Source organism: Ambystoma mexicanum, chromosome 11, assembly GCF_040938575.1.
Source record: "Ambystoma mexicanum isolate Mex_15411 chromosome 11, UKY_AmexF1_1, whole genome shotgun sequence".
Classification (NCBI taxonomy): domain Eukaryota; kingdom Metazoa; phylum Chordata; class Amphibia; order Caudata; family Ambystomatidae; genus Ambystoma; species Ambystoma mexicanum.
In genome coordinates, this window is record NC_090934.1 from 1,477,086,124 (window position 1) to 1,477,104,163 (window position 18,040).

Genomic DNA, 18,040 nt, shown 5'->3' on the forward strand with positions numbered 1-18,040 from the left:
ATTCTGTATGCCCTTCCATTGTGCTCATTCGCAAGGGTTGTGTTTGTTTTACGACATGACCCGAAACCAAACAGGAGCCATCTACTGCATAGACAAGTTCTGGTGACTCCTTAGGATCTACCGGGATACCATAGGTTGCTGCCAGATGTTTATCCATATAATTACCTATTGCCCCGGAATCTATCATGACTGGACTAGAAAAAACTTGAGAGTTGGGCAACACAAAAGACATATCTAAGTATATGTGCGCGGCAGCTGCATGGAGGAATGAGCCATTGGAAGGCTGACCCGTCACATCGGCTCGATTTAGGGACGGGCTGTGGTGTTTCCCGCCCGTTTAGCAGGACGTTTAGGGCAGACACGAATGAAGTGTCCCGTCTGTCCACAATACAGACATAGATTGTTTTGCATTCTTCTCTCCCTCTCTGCCTTTGAGAGGGGACCTTTTACTGCCCCAATTTGCATGGGTTATACATCCCCGGAGGCTGGAGAGTATCCCAATTCGGGTTTGCCAGGACGTAGATCAGGGTGACGGCGTTCTCCACGCCTTTGTTGCAGCCGAGCATCGACCTGCAACACCAAATCAAGCAATTCAGGAAATACTGAAGGGACAGAAGGGTCGACAGATAACGCGTCCTTAAGTGCGTCTGATAATCCCTTATAAAAGACTGCCGCCTTTTTTGATTCAGGCCAAGAGGTTTCTGCGGCCAGCTGATTGAATCGGGCTAAATACGCCAAAAGGGGTTGTTTACCCTGGGATATTGCCAGAAATTCTAGGTCCGAAGCCTGAGCCTTATATCTGGTATCAAAGACCAGATTCATGGCGAGTAGTAGGGCATCGAAATCGTACAAAACCGGGTCATCGGACTCCAGCAACGGATTCGCCCAGGCCGCAGCCATACCCCCTAGATGAGAGAGCACAAAAGCTGCTTTTGTTTCAGAATTAGGAAATGCCAACGGACGGCATAGAAAATGTAAACGACATTGATTGACAAATGTCCTATACATTTTGGGATCTCCTGTGAAGCGTTCCGGTGGTGCCAATGGAAAAGGACCCGGCAACACCACAGGGGCTAGGGGTGTCGGAGGAACCTGTGGCGGTACAGGAGCGGGAACATCCCCAAACTCCTCATCCACCGGCAAGGGTTGCACAAAGCTTTGCATGACATCCATGCGTTGGTGCAAAGCGGCATGTGCTGCTGCCATGTCTGTGCGTAACGTGGTAAAGGCTTGCATCATAGCAGCCATAGGATCTGCATTAGGATCCATCTCGGACAGACAGGCACCAGTATTAGGCTCCTAAATCTGTCGCGCTCCGTATGTTCCACGATCTGTCTGGGGGATCACTTGGGCTAGATGCCGCTAAAGTAATTCAGACTTCCTTCCTGAGAGCACAGCGTGCAGGGAAAAGAACACCTGTCAGGCCAAGGGCTCAGGCAAAAAGGCGGAACGCACAGCGGAGCTAGAGGGAAGAAAACAAACAAAGCAAATATTACATACCGTTTGTTGACAATTCCAGTCCCCCTACCCCCTCCGAGACCCACAAGCTTACCTGTGTATTCCTTTTTTCCAGCGGAATACCTACTTGTGATAAGACACAAGACTGGGAGTAAGTGAAGGTCAGAGGAAGTGTTCTTTCTTGAAAGAAGGGGGATCAAAGACTTTCCCCCAATAATGGATAAGTAACGTCAACAGCAAAGCGTCCACAATCCAATGAGTGAAAGCAAAATCCAATGTTCCGAAATCAAATGAGCGGGAAAAAGCAGCAGAGCGTCCCACAATCCAAGGAGTGAAGCCAGGAGCAGAGTGTCCCAAGGTCCAAAGAGACAGGGCGATGCAGCGAAGCGTCCCAAAAAACACCAACAAATGATGAGCACAGCAAAGCGTCCAACAAAAAAACCAACAAACAAAAAACGTCAAGCAAAAATTCACCGGGTGCAAATAAACAGCGCCGTTCTTGCTAGCGCAGTAAACAACACTTCATGGAGAAATTAGAAGTGGTGTAAGATTTCTCGAACGCCTGGATGTAGGGTGTTTCTTTCTTCGCTCGGGGAGCGGATGGCCAGGAGCGATTGAGGAATACGGGGTTGAAGGGAGCCGGGAGCCAGACATGAGGAGCAGAATCCAAAGCAAGTCCGGTGTGTATTCCGTGGTCGAGCAGGGGAGGAGATCAAACGGAGGTCTAAGACAGAATCAGGAAAACGGATAACAAGGTCCAAGGCAAAGGTAGGATTCGGCAACCAGGTAAGCAAGGAATAGGGAAAAGAACAACTTATCCCAGGAGCGTAGCTCGCGAAACGCAACGGTTTAGGAGCACCGGCATACTGGAGGCGTGGCCAGATATAGGAAGTGAATACAAAGGAGGCGTGAAGCGCGCGCAAAAGAAAGTGAAAACGTTCCAAAGGATCCTTGCAGGCACGGTCCTCTTGGGAGATGTAGTTGTTTACCGGCGGTGGCGTCGGCGTTGCTGTAAACGCCAGGCCAAACGCCACGGGCTTCTCCCCTGGACATAAGAATGCCCTAGGAAACCGGGGGGCGTGACAACTGGCAATACACAGTGCACCCTGGCAGTAGACAGTGCACATGGCAATACACAGTGCACACCGGCAGTACACAGTGCACATGGCAATACACAGTGCACATGGCAATAAACAGTCCACACTGGCAATACACAGTTCACTGGCAATACACAGTACACACTGGCAACACACAGTGCACACTGGCAATACACAGTGCACACTCGCAGTACACAGTGCACATAGCAATACACAGTGCACTGACAATACACAGTGCACACTGGCAGCAGACAGTGCACTGGCAATACATGCCGTGGGGGGGGCGTGGGGAGTCTGACAGGAGCTGTGCAGTTGTTTATGCAGGATATTAAATCCGGAAAAAACATGTCCAGAGCTAGAAACCCTGCGGTGCAAGGTAAAACGGACAGGTGGCACCTGACACACACTTTTGACAATTGATTTATGTTAAGCGTTATTGGCAGTACTTCAAGTGGGCCGGCGCTGGCCGTGGCCGAGACTGGCAGGTCTCCGGAATGAGCTCCCGAGCCCCACCCCTGACTAGCCCCAGCCACGCTGACACCCGAGGCAGTCCGTGTAGTGGCTGCAGTGTAATGAGCTGCCTGCAGGTGTCAGCACTTCGGGTGAAAAAAGAAAAGGCATCACCTTGATGCCTTTTCTTGACACCTGCAAGCAGCAGGTGTAGCCGTGCAGTGCGGGCTGCCTGATGGCCCTGTACTCTGAAACAGGAGGAGGGCTGGAATAGGAGGGCTGGAATGCCAGCCCTCATTTTGTTTCAGAGTAAATAGCCATCCCCCAGCATGAAGCCCCTGGGCTCCAAATGCCGGGTGATGACTTTACTCGGAAACAAAAGGAGAGACTGGGCCCTCCAGCCCTCCTCCTGGTCCAGAGTACAGAGCCATCGGCAGCAGACAGCCCTTTCATTCAAGGTGGTGGTGAAAGTGTTGCACCACGTGGCTCCTTGAATGAAAGGGCTGCCTGCTGGGTGTGAGTGAGGACACACTGGTGTCACACCTTTGGTGCGACCGGACCCTTCTTTTCTGTAAAAGGAGGGGCTGGGCACATCAAAAGTAAGGGTGCCAGTGCGCCCCAGCTCTACTTCTTGAAGCAGCTCCCACCCCTTAGGCAGGGCGGGGCTTTCACTGGGGGGCGTGGTCTAAGCACCCCCCCAACAAGAGCCCCCCCTCGATTTCTAATCCCACTTAAAGCACTGGATATTGGCTCCCAAAGTTGGCCCCTGAAATTGCACGTCTTCTCCTTGCACTCAGACCAGAAACAAGCGCATCCTTTTCAACTCATCAGCTGTTTCATGGCTTTTCTCTTCTGCTCCCAAAACCACAAACTAGGCGCACGTGTAGCCAATCCCTAGAAAGCGGCGTGTCCTAACAAAAGACATGCGTCTTTAATATTCCTGCCTGGGAGCAGCTGCCAGTGGGCTGTACTCACCCAGTGCTGCTTCTACACAGAAAACCACTCGCGCTGCGCCTTTCTCTTTCCATGTCTACTCCTGAAATAGCCCACCACCCGAAAATGCACCGTCTAATTGCAAGCACGGAATGGGTGCCCACGTAGGCTCCATGCCAAGGTCAGGGGCCTCCTATTATTGTTTTAAAATTTGATTCTACCTAGTAGCCAAGCTACATGTATATTTATAATAGACTTCCCGTGAATGTAGGGGGAACATAGCACCCATACAACGGTTCCCCTTTCTCTGCCAGAACCAGCTGATAACACTCACCCCCACGACATCACATCGCGTTTCCTTTCTGCTGGGAACACAGATGAGGGAGGGCAGAGTTGTTGCCCTTTCTTTTAGTGGTTTGGGTTGTTCTTGGCAACCTGATATTGCACACAGTAAACTTTGGGCGGAAACACGTGCCAATTTACCCCCCGACCCCCGCACCCCGCACCCCTTCTCCCCCCATCTCTCAGCATCGCTTTCCCCAAGTCTCTCGTCGCACCCTTGGGCCGAGAGGAAACAGTGTAGCAGGCACTGCAGAGACACTTGTCACAAAGTAACAGTGGGTGTGTTAGCGGCGGCCCTGGGTGCCGGGGGTGCAGGTCCCGGGGCGGGTATACCCCAAGCTGCCCAGTTCATTGCGAGCCTCATTTGTTTTCCCTATCCTAAAGGTCCTGCCACTCCCTTGGGGTATGGAAAAACGTCATTTCAGTGGGGCACAGTGTTACTCCAGCCTTGGGGGCCATAATACTCCCTGGAGGTCTGAGGGGTATAGCAGAATTTTCAAAGCTAGCCATGTCAAGGAGAGCACACCAGAGTGATGGCAAGGGGTCACGTGGCTCACGCATCAGCCGTACAGGGCATCCATGAACCTTGCCACTCAAATAGAATTGCCTGCTCAGAGGCGTATATATATATATGATATGACAGGTTATTTATAACACGCTTACTACCCAGAGGTTTCTAAAGGCGGACCCGGGGATCGAACCTGTGCTGCTCTGTGTTGCCTTGCTTCCAAGGCGAGCACGTTGCCCCTGAGCTATCCCCCGAGCCAGGATCGTCTAACAAGTGGGGTCTGAGGCTCATGCAGCGGGACCACCGCAGTGGCATTAACATCAGTAAATGCCCACACAGTGCTGCTGAGCGGGCATTTACAGATTTTGGGTGGGCCGTGCCCACTTAGGCCCTGCACTGTCTATGCCACTGATGCCTGGTTCACTGCATGGCAAGAGTCGACAAGTGCTGCTTGTGCCGCAGTCGGCTCGCCATGTACGCTGTAACCTGCGCGGACCTATCAGAAAGTAAACGTCTACATGAAACCCAGGACATCACCGCCAACAGTGGTGTGCACCGCCCTCCACGAAATCCAAAATGGAGATGCACTGTTTATCACAACAGCTGCCGGAGCCGCAGCACGGACTTGCTAGTAGCTGCTGAATCTGCAGTACAGGAGGGAAGCAACCAATAAGAGGCAGAGCCAGGGTGGGGCGGGGGGGAATCCGGCCCCCTGTGTATCCTCTGGAACGCAGTGTGCCCCCCAGTCTTCCACTGGTGTCCTAATATCTTCCCCCGGCACCAAAAGCTGCCTCTGCCACTGCAACCAATCCTCAAGCATACTCAAGCACTCCTCAAGCATCCTCAAACACTCCTCAAGCACTCTTCAAGCACTCCTCACAACTCAGCAGCCCCTGAACAATCAACCACCCAGGCCCCCCTGAAATAAACGGGTAAAAGTAGAGCAGGCGTACGCATAGTGGGTTGGAGATATGTTTGTGGTGGTTCGCAGAGGAGGAAAGGTGGGCAGACACTCCACCAGAGGATGAGGAGCGAGAAGCGAGAGCGGTGCTGGAAGAGACATAAAGAAGATTGAAGAGTGGCAGAGAAATAGAGGACACGTGAAGTCAAAAAAGTCACGCATCGCGGTGAGACAACAGATTGCAAACCTGAAGGCGGCGCGTCAAGCGCAGCGGCGAGACAAAGGATGAGGGAGAGGAAGAAGTGAGTGTCAAGAAGAGAGCTGGGAGAGAGGGAAAGGAGTGCACAGGTAAAGGAGGAGAGGCAAGGCAGAGATGTTAAGGGGAGAGAGGGAAGCACTCAAGGCCAGAGTCACAAAGAATCCTATCCAAGCTTCCCTTGTTTCAAGATCCCTCCATGTAGCCTCAGTTGAACCTTATCATTTATTTCATCTTCTTCCCAATAAAAGTCATTGACATTAACCTTTGGCTTTGCGTTGTTGGTTGATTCACCCTCTGTAACACATGTGTCAAAAGTAGGGTGGCAGATCGTCCCCTGATAAAGATTCGCCCAAACTTCCAAGCCCAAGCAACGTGGCCCAGACGATCAAGCCCTCCACATTGTATTTCCCTTCCCTGGGGAAAAAGAAGGGGAAAGTCGAAGCCGTATGTTCCCAATGCTAAACCCATCCCAGCCCGCTTCAGGTGTCTAATCCCACCCTGGTCATCTTCTCAGAAGAAGAGGACGTCTTGGTGGGGCTGCTGCTGATGATGGCAAAGAGAACCCATACATGAAGATCAGAGGTTTGCACCCCCCACTCGCCACTCAAATATCTTGACTGGGTCCGGCCTTCACTGCCCGCCTGTAAAGCAGTTAACTGTACCCCTACACCCATGGATCCTAGTCCTGAGAGTGGGCTCGTCTATGAGGGAACCAAAAGCCTAGAACATTGAGGAACTAGTCCTGCCCCAACTACATCACCCGCAAGGACTCAGGAAGAGGCCCCCACCCAATGCCAACTCGAAAGCTGAGATGTCCCCAGAGAGGCGTTTCCCACACCTGGGTCTCCGGAGGGTTAAGGTACCAGGTAAGTTTAAGGCGGGCATCTCATAGCCCCACTGTCTGCTGGGTCTCCTGGCATTGGCACTTCAAAGGTATTGCCAAGGAGAGGATCCAGTCACCTGTAAAACAGGCACGGTATCAAGAGAGACACACACTCAAAGATGATTGGTTCGAAAACCTTTATTTACTAAGGTCCCCGGGTTGTTGGAATGCCTGACTGGCTGTAACACTAAAGGGATGGTTCCCTCAACTGATGTTTCTAAGGGACGTCAAAGTCACAAAATCCAAAATAAAAATCTGTCTGTCTAAACCCATGCTTACCCTCACTCCTTGCCAAAAATGTGTTAGGAAATCTTTGAAAAACAAAAAGTGGTGGTTCAATAAAAATAGGAAACCAGGATTGGGTTCAGGTGGTCTTCTCACCAGATGCAGGTTGGTCAGCTTAAAAAAAAAGAGTTCAATCAAAAGGGACTGTTCATAGGACCTTCTCTGTAGTTCAAACAATGTCATAGTCTTGGCGTTCCCGTCCCCAAGCTTCAGTTCCTTCAGTAACATAAAATAATCAAGATTCCACTGTGATAGGCCTCTGAGGGGTCCATTCCCCAAGCTTGGGCCCCATCTTGAGCTAAAAGGAAAACACAACTTCATTTTGTCAGAATGTACCTTTTTTTCATGTACAGTTCTCTCAAAGGGGTAGCATCAGAGACTTTCGAAAACGCCCGGTTATTTGCTCCTCTGAAGCGCGACCACTACGGGCTTTAACCCCTCTCTTTTATGATCTTTTCTTAATCTTTTCCTACAGGGGCTTTCGTCACCCCTTTTTGTTCCACTCTGTTTTCTTGACTTTCTTTCTTGTGCCGACTGGTACCTTTCTTTCCTTCTGCACATTAGCACTTTCTTGACCTTTCCGTGTCCACCGGCACCTTCCTCCTTGCTTTCCCGTGCACACTTGCACTTTCTTTACTTTTCTGTGCCCACTGGCACTTTTTCCACTCTACCGGCACACATGCACCCTTCTCTCTCTTTTCGGGTCACTCGCGCCCTCTTTAATATAGTCCTTTTCCTTTGCGTTGCTTGCACGCTCTGCTTTCTGACTGTCTGTTTACTTTCTCTCAATCCCGTCACTCTTCTTTCAGTCTGCTTTCTTTATAGTTTCCTTCTCTTTCCTCTTTTCCGCTGTGTGCCGTTTTATGCATTCCCTTTCGCCCGCTGCGCCTCAGTCAGTGACATGCTCCCGAATCTCTCCCTCTCTCTCTCTCTCTCTCTTCCACGAGACTCACCCGGGCAGCTGCCAGGTGACAAGCGGTCCCTTCAGGTTGTGCGGGCCTGATGTCAGGGTCTCACCACTGGCCCTCTGACACCATACGGGCCGGCACAGGTCCCAAGGGAACGAGCAATGTTCCAACCGCCAACAGCTTCGCTCTGGCTCTCTGGAGACATGGCAGGCTTTCTTTAGCCCTGTGATGCCCGTAAATTAATGCAGCATTGGTTTGTTTTGTGAACTTGCTGTGCGTGGTGACATAGGAAAACGTGGTTTGCCTCAAACGTCTCCGTAGGCCCGTAGTGTGAGTGTAGCAGGAATCTGCTGCAGGTTATCCCTGCTGTCCACGCGGGCGTGCGCTAGTGTTGTGGAAGGAATCGAAGGGGCTGATTCATGGAATTATTTGCGCCGAAAAACAGGGATTTGTGCGCCATTCTGCCCGCAAGTCCCCATTTGTTAAACAGGGATTTGCGAGCAGAATGGCGCACAAATTCCTGTTTTTTGGCGCAAATAATTCCATTAATCAGCCCCTAAATGTCTTAATTGCATATTTTCCTTTGGTCTCAGAGCTCCACTCCCTTAAAGGCACAGGGTTTATTCTGCTCTGCAAATACATGAAGTACTTATGTTTGGGGACGGGGAAAAAATGCATCCCCGATATCCATTTTTTTTGGCACCCCAAGTGTGGGACCTGTCTGTAGATTTCCACAGAGAAAGACGGGGGCCTTTAAGTGCTAGCCTATATCGGTGTAAAACGGAAGAGAATGTTCAGGCTCAAATTGTGCATTCTGGGACTTGCAGGGAGTTCGAAATAAAGCTACAATGATAAAGTTTGGCTTAACATGTTAGAGGGGTTTACATTTTGTCAGGTAGCTTTACTGTGTCATCTCTGAACTTTGCAAGTAAATCCTTTAAGACAATATTATTTTAATTCTTGGCAGCCAAAACTTAAATTGTTTATCCAACTTAAGTTCAAAAAGTATGTAGGTAAGTGCTTAAACTATAAGATAGATTAAAAAAAAACAGCTTCACTCCATAAAGACAATGGGCCTCATTCCGACCCTGGCGTTAACCAAGGCGCTATTAGCGCCTTGGTTGACGCTGTTATTTTTCCGACTCCGCCACGGTGAATGGCGGAATTACCGCCCCATTCCAAGGTTGGCGGGGGCGGTAATTCCCCATTCACCATGGGCCCTTCCCCATTCCCATTTTTGCCCCATAGGGCTCAATGGGAATGGGGAAGGCGCTAATTACGGCACCGTAAATTACGGTGCTGTAATTAGCTCCTAGGTCCCTTTGCGGGTTGGTTTTTTTAATGCCTGCAAAAAGCAGGCGTTAAATACCCCAACCCGCAAAGGGAACTCGGAATAGGGCGGTAAGGGTTTAACGGCACCGGTCTCGTTACCGGTGACCGTTAACCCTTACCGCCCTACTCGGAATGACCCCCAATGTATAAATCTGGGAAAACAATTAAATGTCATTGGGCCTCATTAGGGGTTTGGAGGTAACCATGGCGCTATTAGCACCATGGCTGCCTCCAAATCTTTACCGACTCCGCCCTGGTGAATGGAACTATTACCGCCCCATTCCAAGGTTGGCGGGGGCGGTAATTCCCCATTCACCAGGGCCCTTCCCCATTCCCATTGAGCCCCCATAGGGCTCAATGGGGAAGGCGCTAATAATGGTACCGCAAATTGTGGTACCGTTATTAGCATCAAAGTCCCTTTGCAGGTCCCGTCCTTAACGCCTGGTAAAACCAGGAGTTAAAGGAGGACCCGCAAAGGGAACTCGTAATAGGGCGGTAAGGGATTACCGGTACCGGTAATCCCTTACCACCCGGGTCGTAATGAGGCCCATTGTCTCTTTAAGAAAAAATTAATAACAGTCCCTGGAAATCATGACTTTATAGCGGATGCCTCCAGGTTTCTGTGTCAGTCCCTTAATACTTGATGGAAATATATCCTGATCAGTCAGTCAAAAAGTCTCTGAAGGCAGCTCTGTGCCCAGCTTTTGAGGCATTGGCCCCTGGACCGCAAGTTTCGGTCTAGTTGCGCTCTTCAGCAGGGTAAGCGCATTTAGGATTCTTTAATGGAGAGTCTGTTGCCTTGGAAGCGCCGTAGCACAGAGGAGTGGAACTAGGCCTAGGGAGGTTCAGAGGGTAAGTAATCAAAGCAAGGAAATGCTGTTCATATAACCCCCAAATTTGATGTATTGTGTGTGTGTGTGTCTGCTTGCTCCCACTAAAAGGTTAATTGTTGCAATGGATAAGCAGTGCTCCCTCTTCTTGTATATTGCTGGGGGAAGGCAATGAGGATGCGCCCCCTCTCCCCAGTGCCGGCGCCCCCACCCCCTGGGCTGCAGGAGGGGAGCTCAGGCCGCTTCCGCCAGCAGTGACGCGCATCCGGCGCCCGCAGCGGCCTCTTCCGCCCGGGACAGGGAGGGAGTCCTGGGAGCTCGCGGCTGCCCCCAGCGGCGGCGCGGAGACTGCAGGCAGCAGCTGGAAGGCGCAGCAAGGGGTTCTGCACTGGAACCCCTCCACCCCTTCTTATGGCCCCCTCCAGGGTGCCCCGCTGGCTCTGGTGACACTGCGGCGGGGGCTGAGCGGACCCCCCCCCCCCAGGTGGCACTGGCAGGGGAGGGGAGGAGAGGGGATGGAAGGGGGCGTGTCCAGAGGCAGGAACACCGCCCGCCGCACGAGGGGGCGGGGTGAGGGGCGCCGAGCAGGGCTTACCCGGGATGCCTGGAGCGGCGCCGAGCGCAGACAGCGAGCGGCGGTGTCCGGAGGTAAGCGGGGCGCGACGGGGCCCCCCGGGCAGGAAACTTCCCAGAACAGCCCAGCCCCCCCCCCCCCCCCGTGCAGGGTCCGCGGACCCAAGGTGCGCGCGCGCGCGCGGGGCTGGCTCAGCTCACAAGCAACATGTGTTTACAGGAATGCTCGGGGGGGGGGTAATCAGAGGTGACCCCCCCCCCTCGCCTCTGATGCTACACTGTGTCCTCCCTGCTAAGGGCCGGCCCGGGGCAGGAGTTACTGTATCTCCCGCGGTGGCTGCGCCCAGAGATACAATGTGTCCTCCTCCTCGCCCGGCCCGGGCAGGCTTGGCTCCCAGGGCTCTGCGGGCAAGAGTGGCCCGGGGCCCCCCCCTCCCAGCCCCCCTATGGACAGGACGTTTCCCCGCGTAATAAACAGCGGGAGTGGGGTCGCTGGTGGTCGCTTCTTTTAATGCAGTTTTCTAGCGCTGTGAAGGGAAAAACAAACGGTATCTGTATTACCTATTCAGCACCACTATCCAATGTCTCGCCCCCCCACCCCCCGAAGGCGCCCCACACAGCGTGAGTTCCAAGGTGTCCGCGGCGGATTCTGCCAAGACCCCGACAGCACGCGCACAACCCAGTGAGCTGTCCGGCTCTCTCTCTAGTTGTTAAACGCTGTCTTTGAACTGTGTTGGTGCCAATGTTGGGGCGGCGGCAGTTGCTGATGGGTTTTCGTTCGGATCACCCCCAGTTTTCATGTGTCGGGGGTTGATGTTGAGCAGTGTTATCGTTGCTCGGGGGGGCATGGGACATCGATCGCTTCCAAATGGGGGGGGGGGGGGCTCCCCAGAGCCGCGGTGGGGGTTGTCGTGTGCTGACCCTGGTGGGTCTCAGGCTACAGGGGGTAAAGGGGTTACAGGATACCAGCAGAGGCGTTGCTAAGAGGGCTTTAGCCCCAGGTCTTTTGGTTGTAGCCCCGGAAAAAAGCTCAGGGGCTACAACCAAAAGGCTAGCTATCCCCCCAGTCGCGACATTAGCCTAGCCCCCGATCCTTTCCAGAGCTAGCAACACCCCTGGATACTGGGGTTACTGCCAAGCTTTGCCTTAGGTGGGGACCTGCCCCCGAACCTGCATTCCGTGTGATCCGTCATAAGGGGGGGGGGGGGTGTCTGTCATGTGTATTGCCCGCCCCCCCCCCCCCGGGTATGACTATGCAATGTTTTTATTTTCAGTGGGTGAGAACCGCGATGACGCCCCCCGCCCCCCAGCGTTAATCTGTCAGACTGTTACATGCATCTATATGACTACAGAGGTCACCCGAGTTCATTCTCTGTGGAATTGCAGCTTCTTGTGCCTAAAAGCCGGTTTCCCTTCTCGCCGGAAGTTCAGAGCGTTGCTCCCCAGATGCGGGTCATTGTGTGTGTGTGTGTGTGTGTGTGTGTGTTTATTCACACACACTTCCTCGGGAGCAGGATCCAGACTGCAGTATTCATAAAGGGGTAATCATTCCCCTTCGTTTGATGCGTTGCGGCGAGATGACCCGTGTCTTGGCGCTATATAGTTTAGTGCATGTTGTTTGAGATGTACACCACTGTCCTGTGCATTATGAAGCTCTGTGCTCTGCACCCCGGCATGTGCATGGCTTTGCAGTTGGACCTGCAAGAAAGTGGGGTTGTTTTGCTCAGTGGTGTTGCGCACCCCGAGCTCTGCAGACCCGCGTGTGCCCAGAAGGGAGCCTTGTGTAGACTTGGCGCTAGGACTGTGATTTGTATATCGTGCTTTGGGTGCAGAGGATGCTCACTGTTAATGCTGCAAGAAGAGCAACGTGTGTGTGTGTGTGTGTGTGTTTAGTTACGTACCACACCATTGTCTGCGAGGTGCACACAATGGCAAATACAGGGTACACTAACACACAGGCTTGGGGCCCCAGCTAATCGCAGGGCAGGAGAGGGTAGCGTCTCCTGCCGACTCACACAGGGCAGGAGAGGGTAGAGTCTCATGCTGGCTTACACGAGGCAGGAGAGGGTAGAGTCGCAGATGAAAACTACAAGTTTTGATAAGGGAAGAGTGCAAGTACTTACTGTTCAGGTATCTTCTTGGTGTAGGTATTGCTTCAGTCCCTGCTTAACTTGGCCAGACTGCACTGGTACTTAGGCTGCGTCTTACTACTAAACTACACTCAAAGCAGTTTTGGACTTCCATGCTGGGATTAGATCTGCTTTGAAGCTCTTTCGCCACTCAGTAGAAGCCAGAAGGAAGACCGCGCCAAAACAATTAGGAATTTCGGGTGTTAATCTATGGGTCCGGACCTGTGATTGCTTAATTGTAGTTCTGGAGAGGACTATTTTGAGGAATCTGTAGTCTGTCCAGTCCAGCATCTCATTGAGTCCATCTGTGTGAGAGTGCACGCAATAAATCCAGCTCCGTTCTGCAGTAATGTCCTCCAGTGGCCAGCAACAATGACTTCTCGTGTATTGCTGCCATGTCGGATCCCACACGTATGTGTGGCAATCTTTAGACCACTGTTGCCCTGGGTAATTATGAGCCATGGATGGAATTTTAGAGGGGAGGGGGCAAGGGTGTTTGTCCCCCCCTAACTTTTGTGTTTTGTGGCACCCCGTTTTATCCCACCCATTTGGCAGGGTCCCCTTTCATTTAGTTGTCCTCCTCCCCCCAACATTTTTGCCAAGTTGCTCCACTGCTATGAGCGGTAGGACATGACCCACATCTTCTGCTTTTACCATTGGAAGTCTCGTAAACGTACAAGTGTAAAATAACATCCCTTGCATGAGATGCCCCTGAAGTGAAATGTGCAAACCAGGCTTGCCCAATGCCGGTCTGGGATCAGACGCCAACACAGGAGAACTTGAGGAGAACCATCTCTGGTTCCGGAAGCACCTCAAGACCTTCCTCTTTGCTTCTGCCTTCGCTCTTCCTCTCCCTTGCTGATCAGTCTGCTTTGGCTCTGTGAACCTGGCTACCCTCTGATTTCGGGCACACACCTACCCCGCCTCCTGGCAACCCTGGCACTTGGGTCTGTATCTGTAACCCTACAGTCCCCTTACCTGCACTTATCAGACACCCCTTGTCTGCGCTTTAGAGCTTGCACTTGCCACCTTGCTGGCTGCACTACAGCTGCTGTTTTTATCCCTTTCTCTGCACTTACCACTTCTCCCCTCGCCTTTGCACTTACCTCCTTCGCTCTTCCCTGCACTTGCACATTCTTAATGTCACTTGGCCTAGTAAGATCGTTCTTTTGTCTTCCCTTGTTCCCCTCCGTTGCGCTCTGAAAGACGTGTGTGTATGAGCACAATACAAATACAATATCCTATCCTATCACCAGGCCAGACTACTTGAACAATATATGAAAGGATCCCAGGCGCTAGATCGGCCAGCACCCAGGCGCTAGATCGGCGCACTCTCTAGGCCCTCTGGGTTGTCACCTTAATGATGGCAAGTCAGTCGTAGTTCCTTCATAAGCAAGTCAAAGCGATGAATAGCTACGTTTTGTAATCGGGATGAGTCCCTGGGGCCTGCATGCCCAAAAGGTAACAAACTTGCTGAAGGCTATGTTGCAGCCTGTCTTCAAGGTAATGGCATGCACAGAGCTCTATTCGGGGGTGGGCGGGAGGGGAGAGTTTGTATCAATTCTACATTTGCGTCCAATTGTTGTAGAATTGGAAACCACTGCCAGGTTTCGAATCCTGCTCACCACGTGACTCAAGGTGTGTTATCTAAGGAAAGCCGCCTTCTCTTTCTGGGCCTGGGTCTGCCTGTGGGTCAGGCTTGATGTCTATAGTAAAGCTGCCTTCTCTTTCTGGGCCTGGGTCTGCCTGTGGGTCAGGCTTGAGGTCTATAGGAAAGCCGCCTTCTCTTTCTGGGCCTGGGTCTGCCTGTGGGACAGGCTTGAGTCTATAGTAAAGCTGCCTTCTCTTTCTGGGCCTGGGTCTGCCTGTGGGTCAGGCTTGAGGTCTATAGGAAAGCCGCCTTCTCTTTCTGGGCCTGGGTCTGCCTGTGTCAGGCTTGATGTCTATAGGAAAGCCGCCTTCTCTTTCTGGGCCTGGGTCTGCCTGTGGGACAGGCTTGAGTCTATAGGAAAGCCGCCTTCTCTTTCTGGGCCTGGGTCTGCCTGTGTCAGGCTTGATGTCTATAGTAAAGCTGCCTTCTCTTTCTGGGCCTGGGTCTGCCTGTGTCAGGCTTGATGTCTATAGTAAAGCTGCCTTCTCTTTCTGGGCCTGGGTCTGCCTGTGGGTCAGGCTTGAGGTCTATAGGAAAGCCGCCTTCTCTTTCTGGGCCTGGGTCTGCCTGTGGGACAGGCTTGAGTCTATAGTAAAGCTGCCTTCTCTTTCTGGGCCTGGGTCTGCCTGTGGGTCAGGCTTGAGGTCTATAGTAAAGCTGCCTTCTCTTTCTGGGCCTGGGTCTGCCTGTGGGTCAGGCTTGAGGTCTATAGGAAAGCCGCCTTCTCTTTCTGGGCCTGGGTCTGCCTGTGTCAGGCTTGATGTCTATAGGAAAGCCGCCTTCTCTTTCTGGGCCTGGGTCTGCCTGTGGGACAGGCTTGAGTCTATAGGAAAGCCGCCTTCTCTTTCTGGGCCTGGGTCTGCCTGTGTCAGGCTTGATGTCTATAGTAAAACTGCCTTCTCTTTCTGGGCCTGGGTCTGCCTGTGTCAGGCTTGATGTCTATAGTAAAGCTGCCTTCTCTTTCTGGGCCTGGGTCTGCCTGTGTCAGGCTTGATGTCTATAGTAAAGCTGCCTTCTCTTTCTGGGCCTGGGTCTGCCTGTGGGTCAGGCTTGAGGTCTATAGGAAAGCTGCCTTCTTTTTCTGGCCCAGGATCTGCCTGTGGGTCAGGCTTGACTGCACGTGAAGCAGTGACCATCGTAGCAAGTGCTACACTTAAGTCGGTAATTCTGTAGCGCTTGGAAGCCTTTAAGAATAGTTCAGGCTGCACACGTAAAGTTCAAATAAAAACTGTCCTTGCTTTTGGGAACATCTTTGCAGGTTTTTTTTTTTTTAGTAAAGATTTTTCGCTGTGTTTTTATAAATGAGTATTGCCATTGTTTTTGTATTGCTGGTAGAGAACAGGCAGAGCCTGATGCATCATAATTTGCACAGATGTGTGGGGCCCCCTCTTCCTGAGGGTGTGCGTAATGTTTTCCCTGGGCGCTGTCTAGGCCTGGATGAGGCCTCGGGTAGAACTTGTGCTTCTTTGGACAATTATCTATTAAGAGTCAAACTGTGAAACTGCTCCATAGTTTCTGTGACCCCCCTCCATAGTTTGTGACCCCCCCCCCACCCCTTCTAACTTTCCTGACCACAAAGATGTTTTTGTTTTAACCTCACATAAATAATTGTACATGTATGTTAATGTAAGGGTATCCTTTGCAGAGCTGCAACGCAGGGCGACTTTAGGTTCCCTGTATCCCAGGTGTGTCCTGGGCCACTCGAGTGCTTGTGTACTTTGCACCAAGGAAGAAAGTTCTAATTAATTTTCATTTGGCAACAGCTTGGGTCCTAGTGATGAAGGCCATTGTTTCCACTCTTTCAGGGGTCTGGCGTGAACTCTCCCCTAATGTAGTTTGTAAGCAAACTTGAAGGATGATTGGCTACTTGCTTGGTAGTGTGACTGACCATGCCCCAACCCCATATGCCTTGTGTGACGTCTCCCTGTTATCTTGCAAACCGTTCACTAACCTCAAAAGCTGTTCACCCCTACTCCTCATGATCAATTGATTTTGGTATTTGGATAGCGCCTACAACCAAATTGGCATCTAAGTGCTAACCCATGTCTCTGGAAGAGAGGCTCCTGTAGGAGGGAACAGTTTGCAAACTTGTGAAGGGCCCAGATACCCAGTGTAATTGGCAGGAACCAGTGTGAGAATTCAGCCATTCATATGGTGGGTGTGCGCTCGCCTGGGTTTCTTGAAATTTTAAATGGAATTGAATGATAGTAGATAACTCTGGAAAATATGTGGGGCCAACCTGCACGCATTTTCCTGTGCTCACTGCACGACATACAGATATACCTGGGTAGACACAACCTACAGACGCCGTCCCCCTTGTCATATTTAGTTGGAATATGATGGCCAAGAGTACATCAAGGCATCTCATAAGGGCGCAGGCAAGACCTTTCTCCTTCCATGACCAGTCTAACTATCAAAGGCTTCATGGATCTGCCCTGTAATTGCACTGCAGGTGGTGGCCGCAATTAACATACAAATAGAGCATACTTCAAACAGGCCCACATGGGGGCTGGCTGCAGAGTTCAACAAAGGACCAGAAAACCCCAACAAACTTTGGCTTGCACTGTGTCAACCTGGAGCCAGCTCCTGTCTCTCAGTATCAAGGGCTGTGACCTGCCATGTCTGGGACTATGTATATACAGTATTCATGCCTGCAAGGGCACCCCATTCAGGGTCTGGTCTCACCACAGCTTCAAGGGAGACCTGCTGCTTTATTTAGGAACCACAGAGAGTTCAATTAACCAGAGAGACCCTTTGATCCACAACAGACAGGAAGATGAGTGGGGCTCAGTATTACATGTTTTCACCCCTTTACATTTTCTGTTGCAAAGCACTCTGTCTATGATCTGACATATACAGCATATTGTTGGTGGGGACACAGGACTGGTTCATTAAGTTAGGCTTAGCCTACACCTCTTTTGAGCAGATCTGAAGGAGTAACAAGAAGACAACATTTGGACCCTGGCTGAAGGTACAATCTGCCTTACAGCTTCCGCCAGTGATGGAAGGCCAGGATTTGCAAAGTGGGAAGCAAGATCCCTCCCCTAAACATCTCCCAGGGAACAGAGGGAGATACTGAATCCAGGGAACTCTCAGGCAGCTCCAGAACCGGTACCCAGCAAGCACACAGCGTACCCTGCTAGGCTCTGCAAGCAAGCTCCTCGGTGGAAAGTGTCAGAGGGTCTCTGAACCAACTAAAGACAAGGCAGCTGCCTGCAACCATCTCCTCAGCTTTGGGCCATCCGCCTTAAAGGACGACACAAGCCCAGTGAAGAAGCCAGGAACAGTGCATCAACCAGCAGCCGCCTAAAAGGACATTTTCAAGCCAGTTGAGCCCCTCGAGCTGCAACCGTCTGCACCACTGACTGTTGTCACGCCGCAATCACTAACATTGTCCGACACCTCGACCAGTTCTTCAATCCCGCCAACCAGCACTGAGACGATTCCTGACCCTGAGATGCTGTTTACACCAGCTTGCAGTCGTCTGTCCAGCCTCGCTCG

At 51.8% G+C, this 18,040-nt stretch overlaps 1 protein-coding gene across 1 annotated transcript in view; it reads left to right on the forward strand.

Moving 5' to 3' along the window:
* The first annotated feature begins 10,529 nt into the window (after nucleotides 1-10,529).
* FURIN (furin, paired basic amino acid cleaving enzyme) overlaps nucleotides 10,530-18,040 on the forward strand; it is a 369,732-nt gene continuing 362,221 nt past the window's right edge. Inside the window, exon 1 of the mRNA XM_069625185.1 lies at nucleotides 10,530-10,834. The gene's annotated coding sequence lies outside the window, so the exon portion shown is untranslated. The remainder of the gene's footprint in view (nucleotides 10,835-18,040) is intronic.